The sequence below is a fragment of the Oncorhynchus clarkii genome, chromosome 12 (assembly GCF_045791955.1).
Source record: "Oncorhynchus clarkii lewisi isolate Uvic-CL-2024 chromosome 12, UVic_Ocla_1.0, whole genome shotgun sequence".
Taxonomy (NCBI): Eukaryota; Metazoa; Chordata; class Actinopteri; order Salmoniformes; family Salmonidae; genus Oncorhynchus; species Oncorhynchus clarkii.
In genome coordinates, this window is record NC_092158.1 from 52,661,999 (window position 1) to 52,681,967 (window position 19,969).

The 19,969-nt window shown below is 41.7% G+C and overlaps 1 long non-coding RNA gene across 2 annotated transcripts; it reads right to left on the bottom strand.

Annotated features, from left to right (window-relative positions):
- Window positions 1-456: 456 nt before the first annotated feature.
- LOC139422073 (uncharacterized) lies at window positions 457-12,336 on the bottom strand. 2 transcript variants are annotated; one of them, XR_011635706.1, is made up of 5 exons: window positions 12,247-12,336; window positions 9,636-9,720; window positions 8,111-8,260; window positions 5,499-5,683; window positions 457-1,173 (listed from the first exon to the last, which is right to left on the bottom strand). It is a non-coding gene; the product is annotated as an uncharacterized lncRNA (long non-coding RNA). The 2 variants fall into 2 exon arrangements; XR_011635705.1 differs by lacking the exon at window positions 5,499-5,683.
- Between the last annotated feature and the right edge of the window lie 7,633 nt (window positions 12,337-19,969).

The following is a 19,969-nucleotide window of genomic DNA, read 5'->3' on the forward strand; positions in this document are numbered from 1 at the left end:
CGCTGCCCACAGCTGCCCGCCCATCCAGCATCACTACTCTGGATGGTTCTGACCTAGAATATATGGACAACTACAAATACCTAGGTGTCTGGTTAGACTGTAAACTCTAATTCCAGACCCACATTAAGCATCTCCAATCCAAAAATAAATTTAGAACCGGCTTCCTATTTCGCAAAAAAGCATCCTTCACTTATGCTGCCAAACATACCCTCGTAAAACTGACTTATCCTAACGATCCTCGACTTCGGCGATGTCATTTACAAAATAGCCTCCACCACTCTACTCAACAAATTGGATGCAGTCTATCACAGTGCCATCTGTTTTGTCACCAAAGCCCCATATACTAAACACCGCTGCGACATGTACACACTTGTTGGCTGGCCTTCGCTTCATACTCGTCGCCAAACCCACTGGCTCCAGGTCATCTACAAGTCTTTGCTAGGTAAGGGGTATGTAAAGGCAGGGGCCTTTTCTCAAGTCACTGGTCACCATAGCAGCACCCACCCGTAGCACGCGCTCCAGCAGTTATATTTCACTGGTCACCCACAAAGCCGATTCCTAATTTGGCCGCCTTTCCTTCCAGTTCTCTGCTGCCAATGACTGGAACTAACTGCAGAAATCGCTGAAGCTGGAGACTCTTATCTCCTTCACCAACTTAAAGCATCAGCTGTCAGAGCAGCTCACAGATCATTGCACCTGTACATAGCCCATCCAACTACTTCATCCCCATTCTATATTTATTTATCTATCTTTCTCCTTTGCACCCCAGTATCTCTACTTGCACATTCATCTTCTGCACATATATCACTCCAGTGTTTAATTGCTATATCGTAATTTCTTTGCCACTATGGCCTATTTTATTGCCTTACCTCATTTGCACACACTGTATACATTTTTTTTTTTCCTGCTGTATTATTGACTGTATGTTTGTTTATTCCATGTGTAACTCTGTGTTGTTGAATGTGTCTAACTGCTTTGCTTTATCTTGGCCAGGTTGTAGGTGTAAATGAGAACTTGCTCTAAACTAGCCTACCTGGTTAAATAAAGGTGAAAGAAATCATTAAAAAATTAACCCTGAAGGAGCTGCAAACCTCACAGCGGAGATTGGAGTATCTGTCCATACGACCACTTGAAGCTGTACACTCCACAGAGCTGGGCTTTATGGAAGAGTGGCTAGAAAAAAGAAAGAAAGAAAGAAATAAGCAATTTGTCAAAAGGCATGTGGGAGACTCCCCAAATATATGGAAGAAGGTACTCTGGTCAGATGAAACTAAAATTGAGCTTTTTGGCCATCAAGGAAAATGCTATGTCTGGCGCAAACCCAACACCTCCCATCACCCCCACAGTTTTTGGCAGCATCATGCTGTAGGGATGTTTTTCATCGGCAGGGACTAGGATTCTTGTCAGAATTGAAGGAATGATGGAGGGCGCTAAATATAGGGAAATTCTTGAGGGAAACCTGTTTCCGTCTTCCAGAGATTTGAGACTGGGACGGAGGTTCACCTTCCAGCAACACTTGAGTGGTTTAAAGCAACACTTGAGTGGTTTAAGGGGAAACTTTAAATGTCTTGGGATGGCCTAGTCAAAGCCCAGAACTCAATCCAATTGAGAATCTGTGGTATGACTTAAAGATTGCTGTACACCAGCGGAACCCATCCAACTTGAAGGAGCTGGATCAGTTTTGCTTTGAAGAATGGTAAAAAATCCCAGTGGCTAGATGTGCCAAGCTTATAGAGACATACCCCAAAATACTTGCAGATGTAATTGCTGCAAAAGGTGACTCTACAAAGTATTGACTTTGGGGGGGATATTAGTTATGCATGCTGAAGTTGTATTGCTTATTAAAAGTGGTAGGCATTTTGTGTAAATCAAATGATACAAACCCCCCCAAAAAATCAAGTTTAATTCCAGGTTGTAAGGCAACAAAATAGGAAAAATTCCAAGGGAGGTGAAAACTTTCACAAGCCACTGTAGCTAGCTAGGTAGCTAGCTAAACAATGAAACATAATCACAACTCATGATGTCACTAACCTGCATGAATCTGCAGGTAGCTCACCAATGTCTATCAGCAGTTGTCGCAGTGACATTCTATTGAAAATATTACTTGCATAGTGGACTCTTTTGTTCAGACATGTAACTAGCTAAACAATGAACCATAGTTACAACTCATGACATTACTACCCTGCATGCATCTGCAGGTAGCTAACCAATGTCTATCAACAGTTGTCACAGTGACATTTTTTTAAAACGGATACTTGCATAGTTGATTCTTTTGTTAAATCATGTAGCTAGCTAGCTAAACAATGATCCATAATCCCAACTCATGACATTACTATCCTGCATAAATCTGAAGGTAGCTAACCATCCAGGTTCAATAATAGCTGGCCAAGTAAATGGCTCTGAGATACGAATAATAAGGTCATACATGTAACGTTAGCTAGCGAACATTAGCTAGCTAACAGTACACAATGAAACCACTTTCTTACTAGTATACATCATAGATGGACCCGCCTTCTGTCATGGTTGCCCTTAGATTGAAGATGTAATCCAGAGACAGCGGTTTTCTCCATCTCCTTAGGTGTCGTACTTGAATTCCACTGAACTCGGTCCTCCAGAAAATGTAGAGCAACACTTACGCAGTTTTACCCACGCAATAAACATTTTTTAAAGCTGTGTTAGACAGGATTACCAACACATACTGACCAGCTCAAATAGACTGTAGTGTGCTATGTAGCAAACCAATCCAAACTCATCTCTCGGCATGTCCATCCCACATATTATCTCAGCCAATCATGGCTATCTGGAAGGTTGCTGCCTATTTCTGTGGCTAAACCAACTAGGCTCGTAATTTAACAATTTTATTAGTATTTACAGATGGCATACAAGTTTGTTATTAGGGCACATGAAAGTTCACATGTTTGAGGAGGCATTTCTGACAAAAAACGTATTTTGATTAAAAAAATAAGATTACGTTCAAACGGCTCTCCTGGGATGTAGTGACCAGCGACATACGACTAGTTTCCTGAAATGGGTCACATATACAGTTGGCTGGGTTTTTCGTGCACTGGCAGGACAGAACAGCTAAGACGAGGGGTTGGGGTGTGTGTCTATTTGTCAATAACAGCTGGTGCTCAATGTCTAATATTAAGGTAGTCTCGAGGTATTGCTCGCCTGAGGTAGAGTACTCATGATAAGCTGTAGACCACACTATCTACCAAGAGTTTTAATCAATATTTTTCATAGCCGTCTATTTACCACCACAAACCGATGCTGGCACTCATGAGCTGTATAAGGTCATAAGCAAACAAGAAAATGTCACACGGTTCATTAACCATGCATAGTCACTTTACCCCTACGTACAAGTACAAATTACCTCGACTAACCTGTACCCCCGCACATTGACTCTGTAACGGTAACCCCTGTATATAGCCTAATTATTGTTATTTTATTGTGTTAATTTTTATTTTTTACTTTTTACTTTAGTTTTCTTAACTCCATTGTTGGTTAAGGGTTTGTAAGTAAGCATTCACGGTAAGGTCTACCTGTTGTATTTGGCGCAGAAGACAAATAAAAATGTATTTATAAAAAATGCTGACATGGGCTAATTGAGTGACTGTCAGTGACTGACATAACAAGAGAAAAACTGCTGATGCACAATCAAATTTTGAATGTGCACCTTGTGTATTCTACTATTCTACCTCTCAACAGTAAGTTGAGACCCTTACTGAGTTCCTAAAATATATGTATTTCATTTTTTCTTTTTTTGGGGGGGGGGGGGGGGGGGGGTTAATCCATGGGACAACAAAAGGGAGGCTGCAGGCCGCCAGTTGTCCATCCCTGCTGTAGGTGCTATTGCTTTCATGGCTTCCCATGGCCAAATGTGTAATGGATGGCAAATAATTTGGGTAAAACCCAGCTCACATAACAAATGTTTACTCTTCAGATGACTTCATGCAACATTAAACACAGAGATAGAGATGTCCAACTGGGACCTGGTGGGATGTTAGGACACTAACAGACTGTATGAGTTCACCTCTCAGAGAGAGAGAAGGACACAGGAGGAGGCATAAGCTCACACTCATCCATTCACAATGCACTGCATGTCTGACACGACCTTCATCGCTATTGATCATCAGCTCACTTTACTGTAAGTGTAAAATTTGTTATGAGTAATTTCTTATATGAACGCCATGCTGATGCACAGACAGATTTCATAGTGAAATGAAGATTACAAAGCTTAAAGTTAACTTTCCATTGTTGTTTATCCTTTTATCAAACAGTGGTTGAATGGAATTGCCTGCTAGCGTGAAGATGTGTGTGTCTGAGTTGCTGTCTTTGTTTGTCCATGGGGTGACTGGATTTTGTTTGTGAGCGGGTGGTCTATGGGTTTACCAGATATGTAACATGTTGATGTGTAAATAGATTGACAAAGAACCTAGAGTCATTTGTTCTGGTTATGATAAGAAAAAGGGACTAGAAAGTATGATTACCATGCAGAGTCCATGAAATATGAATTAAAAGAGTATTACAAACTTGTAATTTTACTCTCCACCTTGAAGTCAGCCAGGGCAGCCTTTTCAACATCTACTGTTTGACACGCAATCCACCTGACAATACACACATATCTGATAAAAGAGAAATGAGGAGTATCTAGAATGGCTCTGCTTCTTATATTGTTATTGCAATATTGCCAGAAATGAGTGGACTTATTAGATTTTCCCTCAAAGAACTCTGTCTGAAATGTCTGCAGTAAGTCTACGACAGACTTGTTTCCCACTGGGCACACACTGGTTGAATCAATGTTGTTTCCACGTCATTTCAATGAAATTACACTGAACCAACATGAAATAGACACTGAATTGAAGTGCACAGTGGGTTCTTCTTACTGACAAAACTAATCCCCTGCCATCCTCAAGCCTTCTCCATTTTCTGAGTGGGCATAGAGCAACCTTCATTTCCACTCGGGTGCAGGTATAAGAGCACTTATGCCCTTTCTGCTAAACCACAAACCATATCAATCTTACCAGTAGATGCTCGCATGCACCCAGTTGTACCATCATTATGGACATTTTTTTGATTGTCTTAATAGTGAGTCTGAGATTATGAGTGTGTCAGTAGTACTGATTTTAAAAAGTATTTATTAGTTAGCATGTAATTGTCCCGTAGACAGTCTCCCTTTCAGGGAGAATAGTCACATTGCCAGGGGCCAATTCATTAACATGAAATTAATTCACATTTCATACTCAGAAAATTGCAATTTTTTTCTTGTGACAAAATAATTGTAGGAAAATAATATTAGTCTCTCTCTGGAGACAGGAGACAGCTTAGAGAGGAACATGAAAAACACATTACCAGTTGACCTCAAACAACATGTGATACTGATGCTTGTAACTCACAATCAATGATCATTGTACCCATATGCAGATAGCCAAAGAAAGAGGACATTTTTATCAAGTTTCCTGGTTTAAGAAAGCCCTGCTTGATCCTTAGAGTCTTACCATGTATGTTGAGTCTTAATCACAGTAATCAGGCTGCATGAGGTTAACTGGTATTATGGTAAACTGAGTGACCAAATGAGGGAACAGTATGTTGGTGGTTAGCATGTGTTCCGTTAAAAGTCCACTCCAGTCAGGGAAGGGCAGTTGCCAATGCAGCCTCAGAACTCACAATCATGGTGTTCTATCTGCAAAAAAGCCCAGAGATATTGGATTGACCTTAGTAGTATGAAAGTACACTAGCCTATGCATTTCCAGAAATGGTCGCTATTATCTTGTGCCTTCTCCTCTTTCTGCTCAGTACATTTGTCCTGAACACATACATGTGTGGAACATACATTCATCTTCTACACGTCTGCTTCCAGGCCCAATTACAGCAGCAGGTTCAGCTGGGACAGGTCACATGACCATGGTCAACATCATCAGCTCATTCTAGCGCAGTCAGCAGCATGTCCCAAATGTGCCATTATGATCATAATACCATTATTAGTGGACTGTTCAAGCTGACAACGAACATGATCATATGTCCAATTTAAAGACGCCCTACATCACTTCATAAGGAATAATACTGATTTGAAAGGGTCCTTGGATAGAGGAAGTGAGGGGCAACATTGAGTTTGAGTTTATTGTTATAGGGACAGTGCACATTAATCAACGTTTCAGTAAAAGTGTCGGTTTTAGCCAGCCGGCTAATTTTCAACCGCAGTCCCTGGGCAGGTTATTTTAAACAATTACAATACAGACAATCAATGAGCAGTGAGCACACGCAGGACAAGCAAGACATAGCATGCAGACAGAGCAACATAGCACAAAAAGCAACAAGACTTAACTACATGGACTGTGAACTTGGGGTGTGTTTACACAGGCAGCCCAATTCTGATACTTTTTTCACTGATTGATCTTTTGACCATTCAGATCAGCTCTGAAAAATATCTGATGGGAAACGATCTGATGCGATTGGTCAAAAGACCAATTACTGGAAAAAGATCAGAATTGGGCTGCCTGTGGAAACGCAAGTGTTCATTTGTAAATCAGGACGTCCCGGAACGCATAGTGACCGCAAGAGGGGATGGTGATTCCGGGGGCTCTGAGGTATCTGAACACATGAGAAAAAAAGTGACAAACACAACATAGCGCAGCAGACAGGGTAAACACCCAAGTAGCCTATTATCTATGGTGCTGGAATGGACAGCATTCTCCAAGGAGCTGATTAATTCAAAGCATTTTAGATGTTACTGCAGAACTCAGTGGAGAACTCACTGCAGAACACCCGCCATACACATCTGCACACACAGTTGAAGTCAGAAGTTTACATACACCTTAGCCTAATTCATTTAAACTCAGTTTTTCACAATTCCTGACATTTAATCCTAGTAAACATTCCCGGTCTTAGGTCAGTTAGGATCACCACTTTATTTGAAGAATGTGAAATGTCAGAATAATAGTAGAGAATTATTTATTTCAGCTTTTACTTCTTTCATCACATTCCCAGTGCGTCAGAAGTTTATATACACTCAATTAGTATTAGGTAGCATTGCCTTTAAATTGTTTAACTTGGGTCAAACGTTTTAGGTAGCCTTGCACAAGCTTTTCTCAATCATAATTTAGTTTATAACTACAGATTTAGTAAAAGAAGACAACAAATTAGCTAACTGCTAGAGTGCACAAAGGTTAACTGAGGGAGGGCGGTAGACCTCCTTTAACAGTAGACCCCTATACATTTTTCACCAGACAAAGGTGTAAAGATAATAGCTGATGAGTTTGGAGGGTACTTTGGTGTTGAATGCTGAGCTGTAGTCAATGAACAGCATTCATACATAGGTATTCCTCTTGTCCAGAAGTGATAGGGCAGTGTGATGGTGATTGCATCGTCTGTGGACCTATTGGGGCGGTAGGTAAATTGGAGTCTAGGTCTAGGGTGTCAGGTAGGGTTGAGGTGATGTGATCCTGGACATGTCTATCGAAGCACTTCTTAGTGACAGAAGTGAATGCTATGAAGCGATAGTCATTTAGTTCCGTTACCTTAGCTTTCTTGGGAACAGGAACAATGGTGGCCATCTTGAAGCATGTGTGGACAGCAGACTGGGATAGAGATTGATTGAATATGTCCGTAAACACACCAGCCTCTGAGGACGAGGCTAGGGATGTCGTCTGGGCCGGCAGCCTTGCAAGGGTTAGCACGTTTAAATGTTTTCACATCAGCCACGGAGAAGGAGAGACCACTGTCTTTGGTAGCGGGCAGTGTTGGTGGCAGTGTATTGTCCTCAAAACGCACAAATAAGTTGTTTAATTTGTCTGGGAGCAAGACGTCGATGTCCGCGATGGGGCTGGTTTTCTTTTTGTAATCCGTGATTGTCTGTAGACCCTGCCACATACGTCTCGTGTTTGAACTGTTTAATTGCGACGCTTTGCTTGTTTGATTGCAATGCGGAGGGAATAAGTACACTGTTTGTATTCGGTCATGTTTCCAGTCACCTTTCCATGATTTAATGCGTGGTTTGCTCTTTCAGTTTTGCGCGAATGATGTCATCAATCCACGGTTTCTGGTTAGGGAAGGTTTTAATAGTCACGGTGGGTACAACATCTCCAATGCACTTCCTAATAAACTCACTCACCGAGTCAGTGTGTACGTGAATCTTATTGTCTGAGGCTACCCGGAACATATCCCAGTCCACGTGATCGAACCAATCTTGAAGCGTGGAATCCGATTGGTCAGACCAACGTTGGCTAGACCTAAGCATGGTGCTTCCTGCTTTAGTTTCTGCCTTTAGGAGGGGAGCAACAAGATGGAGTCATGGTCAGATTGACTTAAGTATAATTCATATCAAATGCACAAACAAGCTGATGGTCACTGGAAATGATAGCTGTGAGGATTTCATTTTTTCCATGCAAAATGAAAAAGCTAGGTTTGTCTACTGTGAATAATTAGATTTTTGATGTATTTTGTTTTCAAAGTCTGTCAGAGCGTATAGTTTTACAGGATGACATTTTAATTGATTCAATGTGCATCTGATCACATTAAATGGTCTGTCTCTGAGGAGAGCAACAACAGGGAGATAATCTGATAATCTGTAAAGCTCTACTAATTCTCTGTGTTCTTGTTTCCTTCCACAAAAGATAATTGAGATCAAGCCGAGTTGAAGGAGAGGGGTCAGTCTAGGCTGAGAACACAAGGCTTTTTATGAACATGTACAGTACTCAATGCCTCCAGGATAATTATAGTGACATTTTATTGAGCGTTACAAAAATGACTGGAACATTAATTCATCTCTGAGTTGTTTTATAAAGCCAAAGAATATATATTTTTTTTTCCTAATTTGGCTTTGTGACTGTATGTAATGATAATAATTTGTTCTGGGCTCTGATTTCTACTTCACCTGACTGCTGAATTGGGCGTTCTTTGTCTCTAACGTTAATTACTATTTTAAACATCAAATAACTTTCAAAAAGTCTCTCCAAAGATGATTTCCACTTAGAGCTGAGCTTTGACTTTTATCCACATCTGTTGTCTTCTCAAAACCATCAAAGGGCAAGACAGTGAGTGTGGGAAAAAGTATTATCCACCACCGACAGCGCTGTTATTGGCAGGAAAAGTATTTCTGGGGAGTCTTTGTAGAGAGGAATGTGAAGGGTAACATAACTATGCAAGAGCGGTCCTTGTGGCCAGTGGTGCAGAGCTAATGCAACCCTCACCAGACTGGAGTCCCATGATTGGAACCAGAGTGAGGGATGAGGAGACGGTGACAGAGGGTCTGCCTGCAGCTTTTTCTCACCCTCTGCATGTGCTGCATTTAATAAAAGCCATGTATACTTGATCTTAAACTCTCCACTGCTCTTTTTCATGAGGAAATCTCTCTGCATCACAAGCTTTAGTAAGCGGACGATGGAAAAGAACCAACTGGAGGAGAGAGGTGAGTACCACCAAAAGGACAACAGCCCACAACCCTCAAACCTCCACGTCTGGGATGAACCAGAGGTGTTCCATCTGCCTTAAAGGTTTCCATTGGCCCCATCATGCTCCACTGTTAGCCTAAGGCACATGTGTCTAAACTCATTCCAATGTTTGTCTGTGGGTTTTCGCTCCTCCCTTGTACTTGATTGATGAATTAAGGTCACTAATTAGTAAGGATCTCCACTTACCTGGTTGTCTAGGTCTTAATTGAAGAAGAAGAAAAATATTCAGCAGACACAAGGCCCTCCATGGAATAAGTTTGACACCCCTGGCCTGAGGGAATAGAGGAGTTGACGTGCAGTTGACCCTCGTGGTGATAGAAGGTACTTGTTAGTGCAAGGTGAAAGGGTCACTGCGTCTGGTGCCACCAAGGACATGATTTTTCCCTCGAGATCTATACTGATTCTAGAGTTCTATCTTTTTCCTCCTCCAGCTCTACTAGTCAACCCCCTGAGTCAAAGAACATGCACACATACGCATTCGACATGTTAATGTTTTAAATGTGTGTAAATTGTGAAGTATTTTGTCTGTAATGTCTTTTTCATTATTTGTGGGACCCCAGTAAGACTAGCTTTCGCCATTGGTGTCGGCTAATGGGGATCCTAATTAAATAAAGAAAATCTATTTCTCTTGAACTCTACTAAGTGATGTTTAGGTACAGGGGCCTCAGCTGCATTTATGTCCCCTTGACACTCAACTGGTTGGTTTCAACTGGTGCCTATAAGATGAAGATGTAATGTATGTAACTGTATGTGCATGTTCTCCAATCACTAAGTTTGAAAGACTACAGTAAAGAGGCAAGAAGGGCAAGAGTGTCAAAGAAGATATCAAGCATTACCCCTCTCACTAAGATTAAATCAAATATATATACAATAAAAACAAATCACACAGGCCCGTACTTTGCACCGGCAAAGTACACAAGCACCCTGACTACATGCTGCCTGATTAGCATTTCAAACATGACCTAAATTCTGGAAGCTGGGAGCACATGTTCCCCACTTCAAAGTAGATCTCCAGATGAGCTTATTATTCAATTTCCTCTTCCACACAAGGGCTCGCTGGACAGCCAGGGAGCTGAGCAAACGACTAGCCACAACTAGCACAGCAGATATTGTACAGCCACTGCCAGCAAGCACAGAAGCCTTTATCAGCGGATGAACAGGGCCCTTTCTGAACTCTCAGAGACTGGCCATCCCCTGTAGAGCAGTTCTCCTCTGTCTGTCCAGCTTTCAGCAGAGCCCCTGGTGCTAGATACAGCACTCAGAGACCTCTGACAGGGCAACGATGATTAAGGCTTTCAGAAAGTTTCCTATATCGTTAGCCCAGATGGCACACAGTCATCAGAAGTCCCTCGACGCTGATGACCACGTTCCCTGTCCTGATTAACCCAGCACGAGGCAATGCAATCACAAACCAGTCCTAATCAAAGTAATAGGTTTCTACCTAATTATGGCCTCAACTTTGGGGACAGCAAGGACAGTGAGGTCTGGCATGAAAGATTGGATGGGGCTTCAAACTTCAATATATGGCAATTAGCCATAGGGGTTGGTTGCAATATTCTGATTATGGTATCTGGGTTATTAATCCTGTGCCACTAAATCTGCATCCCGGTAATAAAAAATATAATCTAATTCAAAATACTGGCGAATTGAATCACCCATAATAAACATAATATAGGATATATATAGGATTCTTTCAAGTCGTTTTTATTCTGGCTGCTGTGGCATAAGTTTCATCGACTCCAAATTAGATTTCCTTCATGGGAAAAACAAATAAATAAATGCCATATTTGGCGAGATGACTGTCATATTGTCGCTTCCCGGTTCCTTTCCGTGTCTCATCACTACGTTTGGACAAGCAGATAGAAAACCACCAGACCCAATTTACAGATACTTTGCCCAATTAATCTGTGTGCTGCAGATGTTTGTCATTTATTTTACTCCTCCAACCTCCTGCCGTGGCAGCTGTTGTGGGGTGGGGAGGGGGGGACTTTGTCAGTTTGCCAGTGCTGCGTGGTGTAGGGCAGAGGAACAGGTGCGGCACAGAGTAGGACACACACGGTGAGTGGCACAGCACACATCTTTGAACGGCATCCAGCACAGAGGACGTGACCAGACTGCAGCCGCTGCCAAACACTGCACAGATAGTAGCGTGGGATTAGACAGAGAGAGAGAGAGAGAGAGAGACATTGTATTGTATTATATTATTGTCAGTGTATGTGTATTTTTTTTATTCACGTGTGGCTGCTCAAAACATATTTTTGTCTGACATTTTCTGATTGCATTTCAAGTGATGTGAACTAAAACTGATTTTCAAGGGAAATATGCTTGATTTAGAAAACAAACCGGTTCCTTCAGTAGCTTGTACATCAATACATTTTAAACTCAATATTTCTCTCACGATAATGAAGTAATACCATGTAAGTAATTATAATTATTGAATTCCTTTTCCTCTTTATATAGTGATTTTTAAAAGTTTTGTAAAACTAATTTTGTAACACTCCTTTCATATACAGCAGGGTCTGGAATTATTTGATTCCTTGATAAAGATGAGCAAAGAAGACTGTATGAAATAAATAATAAAATAGTGAGCTATATTGTTGGCTATTTTTATTATATTATTTTAAACTAATACAAATGCACAGATAAAGAGATTTTGGGTTTAACAACTAAAAAATGTAAAGGTCAAAATGATTGGATCCCCTGTTTTCAATAGTCCAACACTTTCCCAGTGAGAGGGCAATGACACTTTTTCTAAAATGTTTTATGAGATTGAAGAAATCATAGTGAAGGTACTTACACCATTCCTCCATACAGAAATCTTTCCAGATTCTTGACATAATTTGTCTGCTCTTATGGGCTGCCCTCTTCAATTAAAACCACATGTTTTCAGTGGGGTTAAAGTCCGACTGAGATGGTCATTGCAAAATGTCGATTTTGTGGTAAATTAACCCCTTTGTGTGTTTTGATGTGTGCTTGGGGTTATTGTCTTGCTGGAAGATTCATTTGTGGCCAAGTTTCAGCCTGCTGGCAGAGGCAACCAGATTTTTGGATAAAATGTCCTGTTACTTGGTAAAGTTCACGATGCCGTTGACCTTAACAAGGGCCCTAGGACCAGTGGTAGTAAAATAGCGCCTTAACCACAAAGATCCACCACCATATTTTACAGTAGGCATGATGTGTTTTGTGTGTATGCATAGTTATTTCGAAGGCCAAACCCATAATCTTTCTGCCATCGTCTCTTATGACCGAAAAGAGTTTGTGGATATCAGAACAGTGCTTACACATCTCATACTGGACAAAGATTTATTCTTTAACGAATCAGACGCAAAGGATTTACTTCGGACACCGGACAACATCCCTGTCATTCGCATGAAGAAGAGACAAATATATAGGGGCCATATGTCGGGGGGGCGGGGGGTAGCCCGCCTGTACCATCAGTCTTATTAGCCAACGTGCAATCATTTCATAATAAACTGCTCAGATCAAAATGATCCTACCAATGGGACATTCAAAACTTTAATATATTATGTTTCACTGGGTCGGGGCTGAAGGACTACATGGATAACATACATCTGGTTGAGTTTTCCGTGCATCGGCAAGATAGAATGGCTGCCTCCTATAAGACAAGGGGTGGCGGTCTGTGTCTATTTGTCAATACCAGCTGGTGCACAAAATCTAATATTAATGAAGTCTCAAGGTTTTGCTCGCCTGATTTAGACTATCATATGATAAGCTGTAGACCACACTATTTAGCAAGAGAGTTTATCTATATTTTTCATAGCTGTCTCTTTACCACCACAAACCAATGCTGGCACTAAGACCGCACTCAACGAGCTGTAAAAGGCCATAACAAAACAAGAACATTTTCATTCAGAGGTTGGCACTCCTAGTGGCCAGGGACTTTAATGCAGGGGAACTTATTATATTATTAGTTTTAACTCATTTCTACCAGAGGAAAAACAACCTCTAGACCTCATGATTCCTGCTTACAAGAAACAACTAAAGCAAGAAGTACCAGTGACTCGGTCAATACAGAAGTGGTCAGATGACACTGACGCTGAGCTACGGGACTGTTTTGCTAGCACACTGGAATGTGTTCCGGGATTCTTCTTCATTCCCACAGTGACCGTACTTACATATGCCTACCAGAAGCCATGGATTAAAGGAAACATCCACACTGATCTAAAAGGGTAGAGCTGTCACTTTCAAGGAGCGGGACTCTAACCGCTTATAAAAAAAAAAAATCCCTCAATGCCATCCAACGAACCATCAAACAGGCAAAGTGTCAATACAGGACTAAGATTGAATCCTACTACACCGGCTCCAACATTCGTCGGACGTGGCAGGGCTTGCAAACTATAGCGGACTACAAATTGAAGCACAGCCGCGAGCTGCCCAGTGACACAAGCTTACCAGATGAGCTAAATAACTTCTATGCTCACTTTGAGGCAAGCAACACAGAAGCATGCATGAGAGCACCAGCTGTTCTGGATGACTGTGTGATCACGCTCTCCATAGCCGATGTGAGTAAAACCTTTAAACAGGTTAACATTCACAAGGCCGCAGGGCCAGACGGATTACCAGGACATGTACTCAGAGCATGCGCTGACCAACTGGCAAGTGTCTTAACTGACATTTTCTACCTATCCCTGACCGGGTCTGTAATATCAACATGTTTCAAACAGACCACCAGTGTCCCTGTGCCCAAGAACACCAAGGTAATCTGCCTAAATGACTACTGACCCGTAGCACTCACGTCTGTAGCCATGAAGTGCTTTCAAAGGTTGGTCATGGCTCACATTAACTCCATTATCCCATAAACCCTAGACACACTCCAATTTGCGTAATGGCCCAACAGATCCACAGATGATGCAATCTCTATAGCACTCCACACTGCCCTTTCACACCTGGACAAAAGGAAAACCTATGTGAGATTGCTATTCATTGCGTACAGCTCAGCACTCAACACCATAGTGATCTCAAAGATCATCATTAAGATAAGGGCACTGGAACTAAACACCTGCCTCTGCAACTGGATCCTGGACATCATGATGGGCCGCTCCCAGGTGGTAATGGTAGGTAACAACACATCTGCCAAGCTGATCCTCAACACGGGGGCCACTCACGGGTGCTTGCTCAGTCCCCTCTTGTCCTACTCCCTGTATACCCATGACTGCATGGCCAAGCATGACTCAAACACCATCATTAAGTTGGACAACGACGACACAACAGTGGTAGGCCTGATCACCAACAATGAGGAGACAGCCTATAGGGAGGAGGTCAGAGACCTGGCAGTGTGGTGCAGGGATAACAACCTCTCCCTCAATGTGATAAAGACAAAGGATATGATCGTAAACTACAGGAAAATGATGGCCAAACAGGGCCCTCACCAACGAACTGTCACACATCACCAACGAAATGTTATGGTCCAAACACACCAAGACAGTTGTGAAGACGGCATGACAACACCTATCCCCCCTGAGGAGGCTGAAAAGAGTTGGCATGGGTCCTCAGATCCTCCAATTACACTGCTGCACCATCGAGAGCATCCTGACTGGTTGCATCACTGCCTGGTATGGTAACTGCTCGGCCTACGACCACAAGGCACTTCAGAGAGTAGTGCATACGGCCCAGTACATCACTGGGGCCATGCTTCCTGCCACGCAGGGACTCCATACCAGGTGGTGTCAGCGGAAGGCCCCAGCCACGCTAGTCATAGACTGTTCTCTCTGCTACCGCACGGCAAGCGGTCCCGGAGTGCCAAGTCTAGGTCCAAAAGGCTTAACAGCTTCTACCTCCAAGCCATAAGACTTCTGAACAGCTAATCAAATGGTTACCCGGACTATTTGGATTGACCCCCCCCCCCCCCCTCATTTTTACGCTGCTTCTACTCTCTGTTTATTTTCTATGCATAGTCACTTTACCTCTACCTACACATGTACATATTACCTCAATTACCTTGACTAACCGGTGCCCCCGGTAACCCCTGTACATAGCCTTGTTTCTGCTATTTTACGTTTCTCTTTAATTATTTCTTTTTTTTCTTTGAATTTTTTAAATTTGTATTTATTATTGTTTACTTTCTTAACACTTATTTTCTTATTAAAACTGCATTGTTGGTTAAGGGCTTGTAAGGAAGCATTTCACTGTAAGGTATACATACACCTGTTGTATTCGGCGCATGTGACAAATAACATTTGATTTTATATTTTCTGACTTTTTTGTCATCCAACAATATGCTCACCACCATCTTGCCTATTTGAAATGTCTCATTGATTGAGATAAGGGGCTCCTGAGTGACGCAGCTGTCTAAGGCACTGCATCTCAGTGCTAGAGGCATCACTACGGACCCTGGTTTGATTCTAGGCTGTATCACAAACGGCCGTGATTGGGAGTCCCATACGACGGTGCACAATTGGCCCAGCGCCATCCGTGTTAGGGTTTGGCCGGGGTAGTCCGTCATTGTAGATAATAATTTGTTCTTAACTGTCTTGCCCAGTTAGATAAAGGTTAAATAAAATGTATTAAAATAAAGTGGGTGTCCACTAGTGATGCTTGGGTCAGATGTTTGTTATCCTGCAATTGGTGTTAATCGATCGACTATTTGTGATAATGTGAAAATCTCCGGGCCGCATATCCTACATTATGCATCTCATATGTACGTATATACTGTATTCTATACCATCTACTACATCTTGCCTATGCCGTTTGGCCATAATACATATTCTTATTCATTCCTTTACACTTGTGTGTATCAGGTAGAAATTGTTAGGTTAGATTACTCGTTAGTTATTACTGCATGGTCGGAACTAGAAGCACAAGCATTTCGCTACACTCGCATTAACATCTGCTAACCATGCGTATGTGACAAATCAAATTTGATTTTGATTTGACCCTAAAGGACAAATACAGAAAACTCCATTTTTTTGACAATGTTTATCCTTGTAATTTCCAACATTTTAGTAGATTATTTTTTGTCGAAAATTTGATACAAGCAGCTTCTCTTCTGCCATTACTTGTTGCCTTGAAGATGACATAAATCCTTGCTCACCAGAACAATGTCCTATATCAATAAAATTACCTCAGTAATGTTCTCTGTCGTATCTGATTCTCTTGCGGAGCAAATATATTTATAGGGATCATATAAGGGAAAGAGAAAGGGGGATACCTATTCAGTTGTACAACAGAATGCATTCAACTGAAATATGTCTTCCGCATTTAACCCACCCACTCTGAATATAAGGGTATGTGAGAGGTTAGCCTATAGACCTACAGGCAGTGTCCAGATTTAAATTACTATTGCATTTAACTCATCTGAACAGTAGCCTACAGTTCACTTGACATATTTTAAGTCCCCGTCTTGTGACTGCCAAATTTGTACAGCGCCTCACAACCTTCACACATTCACAACATTACCAACAGTATGTGGACACCTGCTAAATTGGGGCTTTAATATGGAGTTGGTCCCCACTTTGCTGTTATAACAGCCTCCACTCTTCTAGGCCTTCCCCAAACTGTGGTCACAAAGTTGGGAGCACAGATTCATTGTATGCTGTAGCATCAAGATTTCCCTTCTCTGGAACTAAGGGGCCTAGCCTGAACCACAAAAAACAGACCCAGACCAATATTCCTCCTCCACCAAACTTTACAGTTGGCACTATGCATTTGGGCAGGTAGCGTTTTCCTGGCATCCACCAAACACAGATTTGTCCATCGGGCTGACAGATGGTGGAGTGTGATTCCTCTTTCCAGAGAACGCGTTTCCACTGCTCCAGAGTCTATTGGCGGCGAGCTTTACACCACTCCAGCCGACGTTTGGCATTGAACATGATGATCTTAACCTTGTGTGTGGTATGAGTTTTAATGTCCTACCACTTGTGCGTTCTATGAGTTTTAGTGTCCTACCACTTCGCAACTGAGCCGTTGTTGCTCCTAGACGTTTCCACTCCACGCTAACAGCACTGACCTGGGCAGCTCTAGAAGGGCATATATTTGACAAACTGACTTGTTGGAAAGGTGGCTTCCTTTGACAGTGCCATATTGAACGTCACTGAGCTCTTCAGTAAGGCCATTCTACTGCCAATATTTGTCAATGTGTGCTCGATGTCAGCAATGGTTGTGGGTGAAATAGCCGAAAGCATTACTTTGAAGGGGTGTCCACTTACTTTTGTATATATAGTGTAACATATTGATTGCTATCACCTTCTTTTACAACTTTACCAAATCTTTACTGTTCTGGCCCTACCTTCTCTTTATTTTCAACTTTTCATTTCCAGCCTGCTCTCATAGACTAGACGTAACACAGTAAATGTAAATCCGGGATCTTCACATTAGTATGATACTGTATGTTACATTTGGTATGGTTACGTGAGACAAAAGTTTACCTAAGGCAAAAACAAAAGTACATTTAAAAAATAACTTTTATTTAACTAGGCAAGTCAGTTAAGACTTGCCTACCTGGGAACAGTGGTTTAACGGCTTAACTTCAATCCAGCAACCTTTTGGTTACTGGCCCAACATTCTAACCACTAGGCTTTCTGCCACCCCCCCGAAAGTAAGGTGGTTGGTCTAGGTGGTGGATGGGAAGGCATATAACGTGAATGTCTAGCAACCAAAAGGTTTCAACCTCATCACTGAAAACTTTAGTTAATTAGCAACTTTGTAACTACTTAGCATTTTAGCTAACTCTTCCCCCTAACCCAGTGTTTCCCAAACTCGGTCCTCATGATCCCAAAGGGTGCACGTTTAGTTTTTTCCTTTGCATTATACGGCTGATTCAAATAACCAACTATTCATCAAGCTTTGACTATTTGAATCAGGTGTGTAATGCTAGGTCACAAAAACAAAAAGAGTTTGGCAAACACTGCCCAGACCCTAACCTTAACCCTTTAACCTAACTCCTAACTCCTAACCTTAACTTTAACCCTAACCTTAATCCCAAACCCTAACCCTGTAGCCATTTAGCTAATGTTATGGTTGGAATTTGACTAATTGGAATTCGTAACATAGCATAAGTTCTTCGAATTCATAATAATTCTTGTGTGAATTGCAATTCGTAACATATCATACAAATTGTAAATCGTAACATATCATAAGAAATGGATGATGGACATCCACAAATTAATACATACCATTCGAAACGTTACATATCATACTAATTGGTGGGGCTCGGATTTACATTTACTATGTTAAGTTTACCCCTGAGTCCAGGTTGCCATTTAGCTTTTCTGTCATTGAATTAAACTCGTATATTGTCCTTTTTGCCTCAATGGATCGACGTCACCTTTTTCATTAGGTAATTGGTTTTGACTCAAAGGATCTACGTTAACTATTTAATTTGGCGATTGGCATGTACTTGGTGCATGTAAAGTTAGGTCCTAAAGTATAAGCCTACGCACTAATGCCAGATAGAAATCTTGAAAGAAAACCTCAATGTAGCATATAGATATGAATTGCACAAGAATGATACATTTATGGATTTCTCAATGCATAGTTTTCTATTTATTCATCCAACCCGCCACCCATTAATCCACACAATATTTCATGACCCTAAACCCGCCCACCCCGCGGATATAACTGCGGGGACTGCAAGTTATGAGTCAACCTGCACATCACCAGGGCCGCATATCATGATGACTCTTATCTGTCTCAATCAATGAGAGAAGATTTTAAGTGTGCAAAGCTGTCATCAAGGCAATGGGTGGCTACTTTGAAGAATCTGAAATATAAAATAGATTTGGATAACACTTTTTTAGTTACTACGTGATTCCATAGGTGTCACACCCTGATCAGTTTCACCTGTCCTCATTATTGTCTCCACCCCCTCCAGGTGTCGCTTGTTTTCCCCAGTGTATTTATCCCTGTGTTTCCTGTCTCTCTGTGCCAGTTCGTTCTGTATGTTTCCAAGTCAACCGGCGGTTTTCCCGGTCTCCTGCTTTTTGCATTCTCCTTTTTCTAGTTGTCCTGGTTTTGACCCATGTCTGTTTCTGGGCTTTGTACCAGCCTGCCTTGACCATGAGCCTGTCTGCCATTCTGTTCCTCCTGAAGTCTGATCTGGTTTTGACCTTTTGCCTGTCAACAACCAGTCTCTTGCCTACCCTTTGGGGGAATACACATTGTAAGACTCCAACCAGCTGCCTCCTGGGTCTGCATTTGGGTCTCGCCCTGTGCCTTGATAATGTGATATTTCATAGTTTTGATGTATTCACTATTATTCTACAATGAGAAAATAGTAAAATAAAACTTTGAAATGAGTAAATGTGTCAACTTTTGACTGGTATTGTGTGTATATATATATAAATATATATATTTAAATCGAACAAACACCCTGCAACTAGACATAGACGTTTAGAAGACATTGGTTGTCATCTAAGTGGGGAATTGAGGAAGTATCACCAAGTTAAGGTTGGTCGAACATGCTCTGTGCTACCCCAAACCGTTAACGGCTAATGGAGCAAATATACCAGATTCACTGGAAGCAAGGACTCTGACGCATTTGATCAACAGTGAAATTAAGCTAG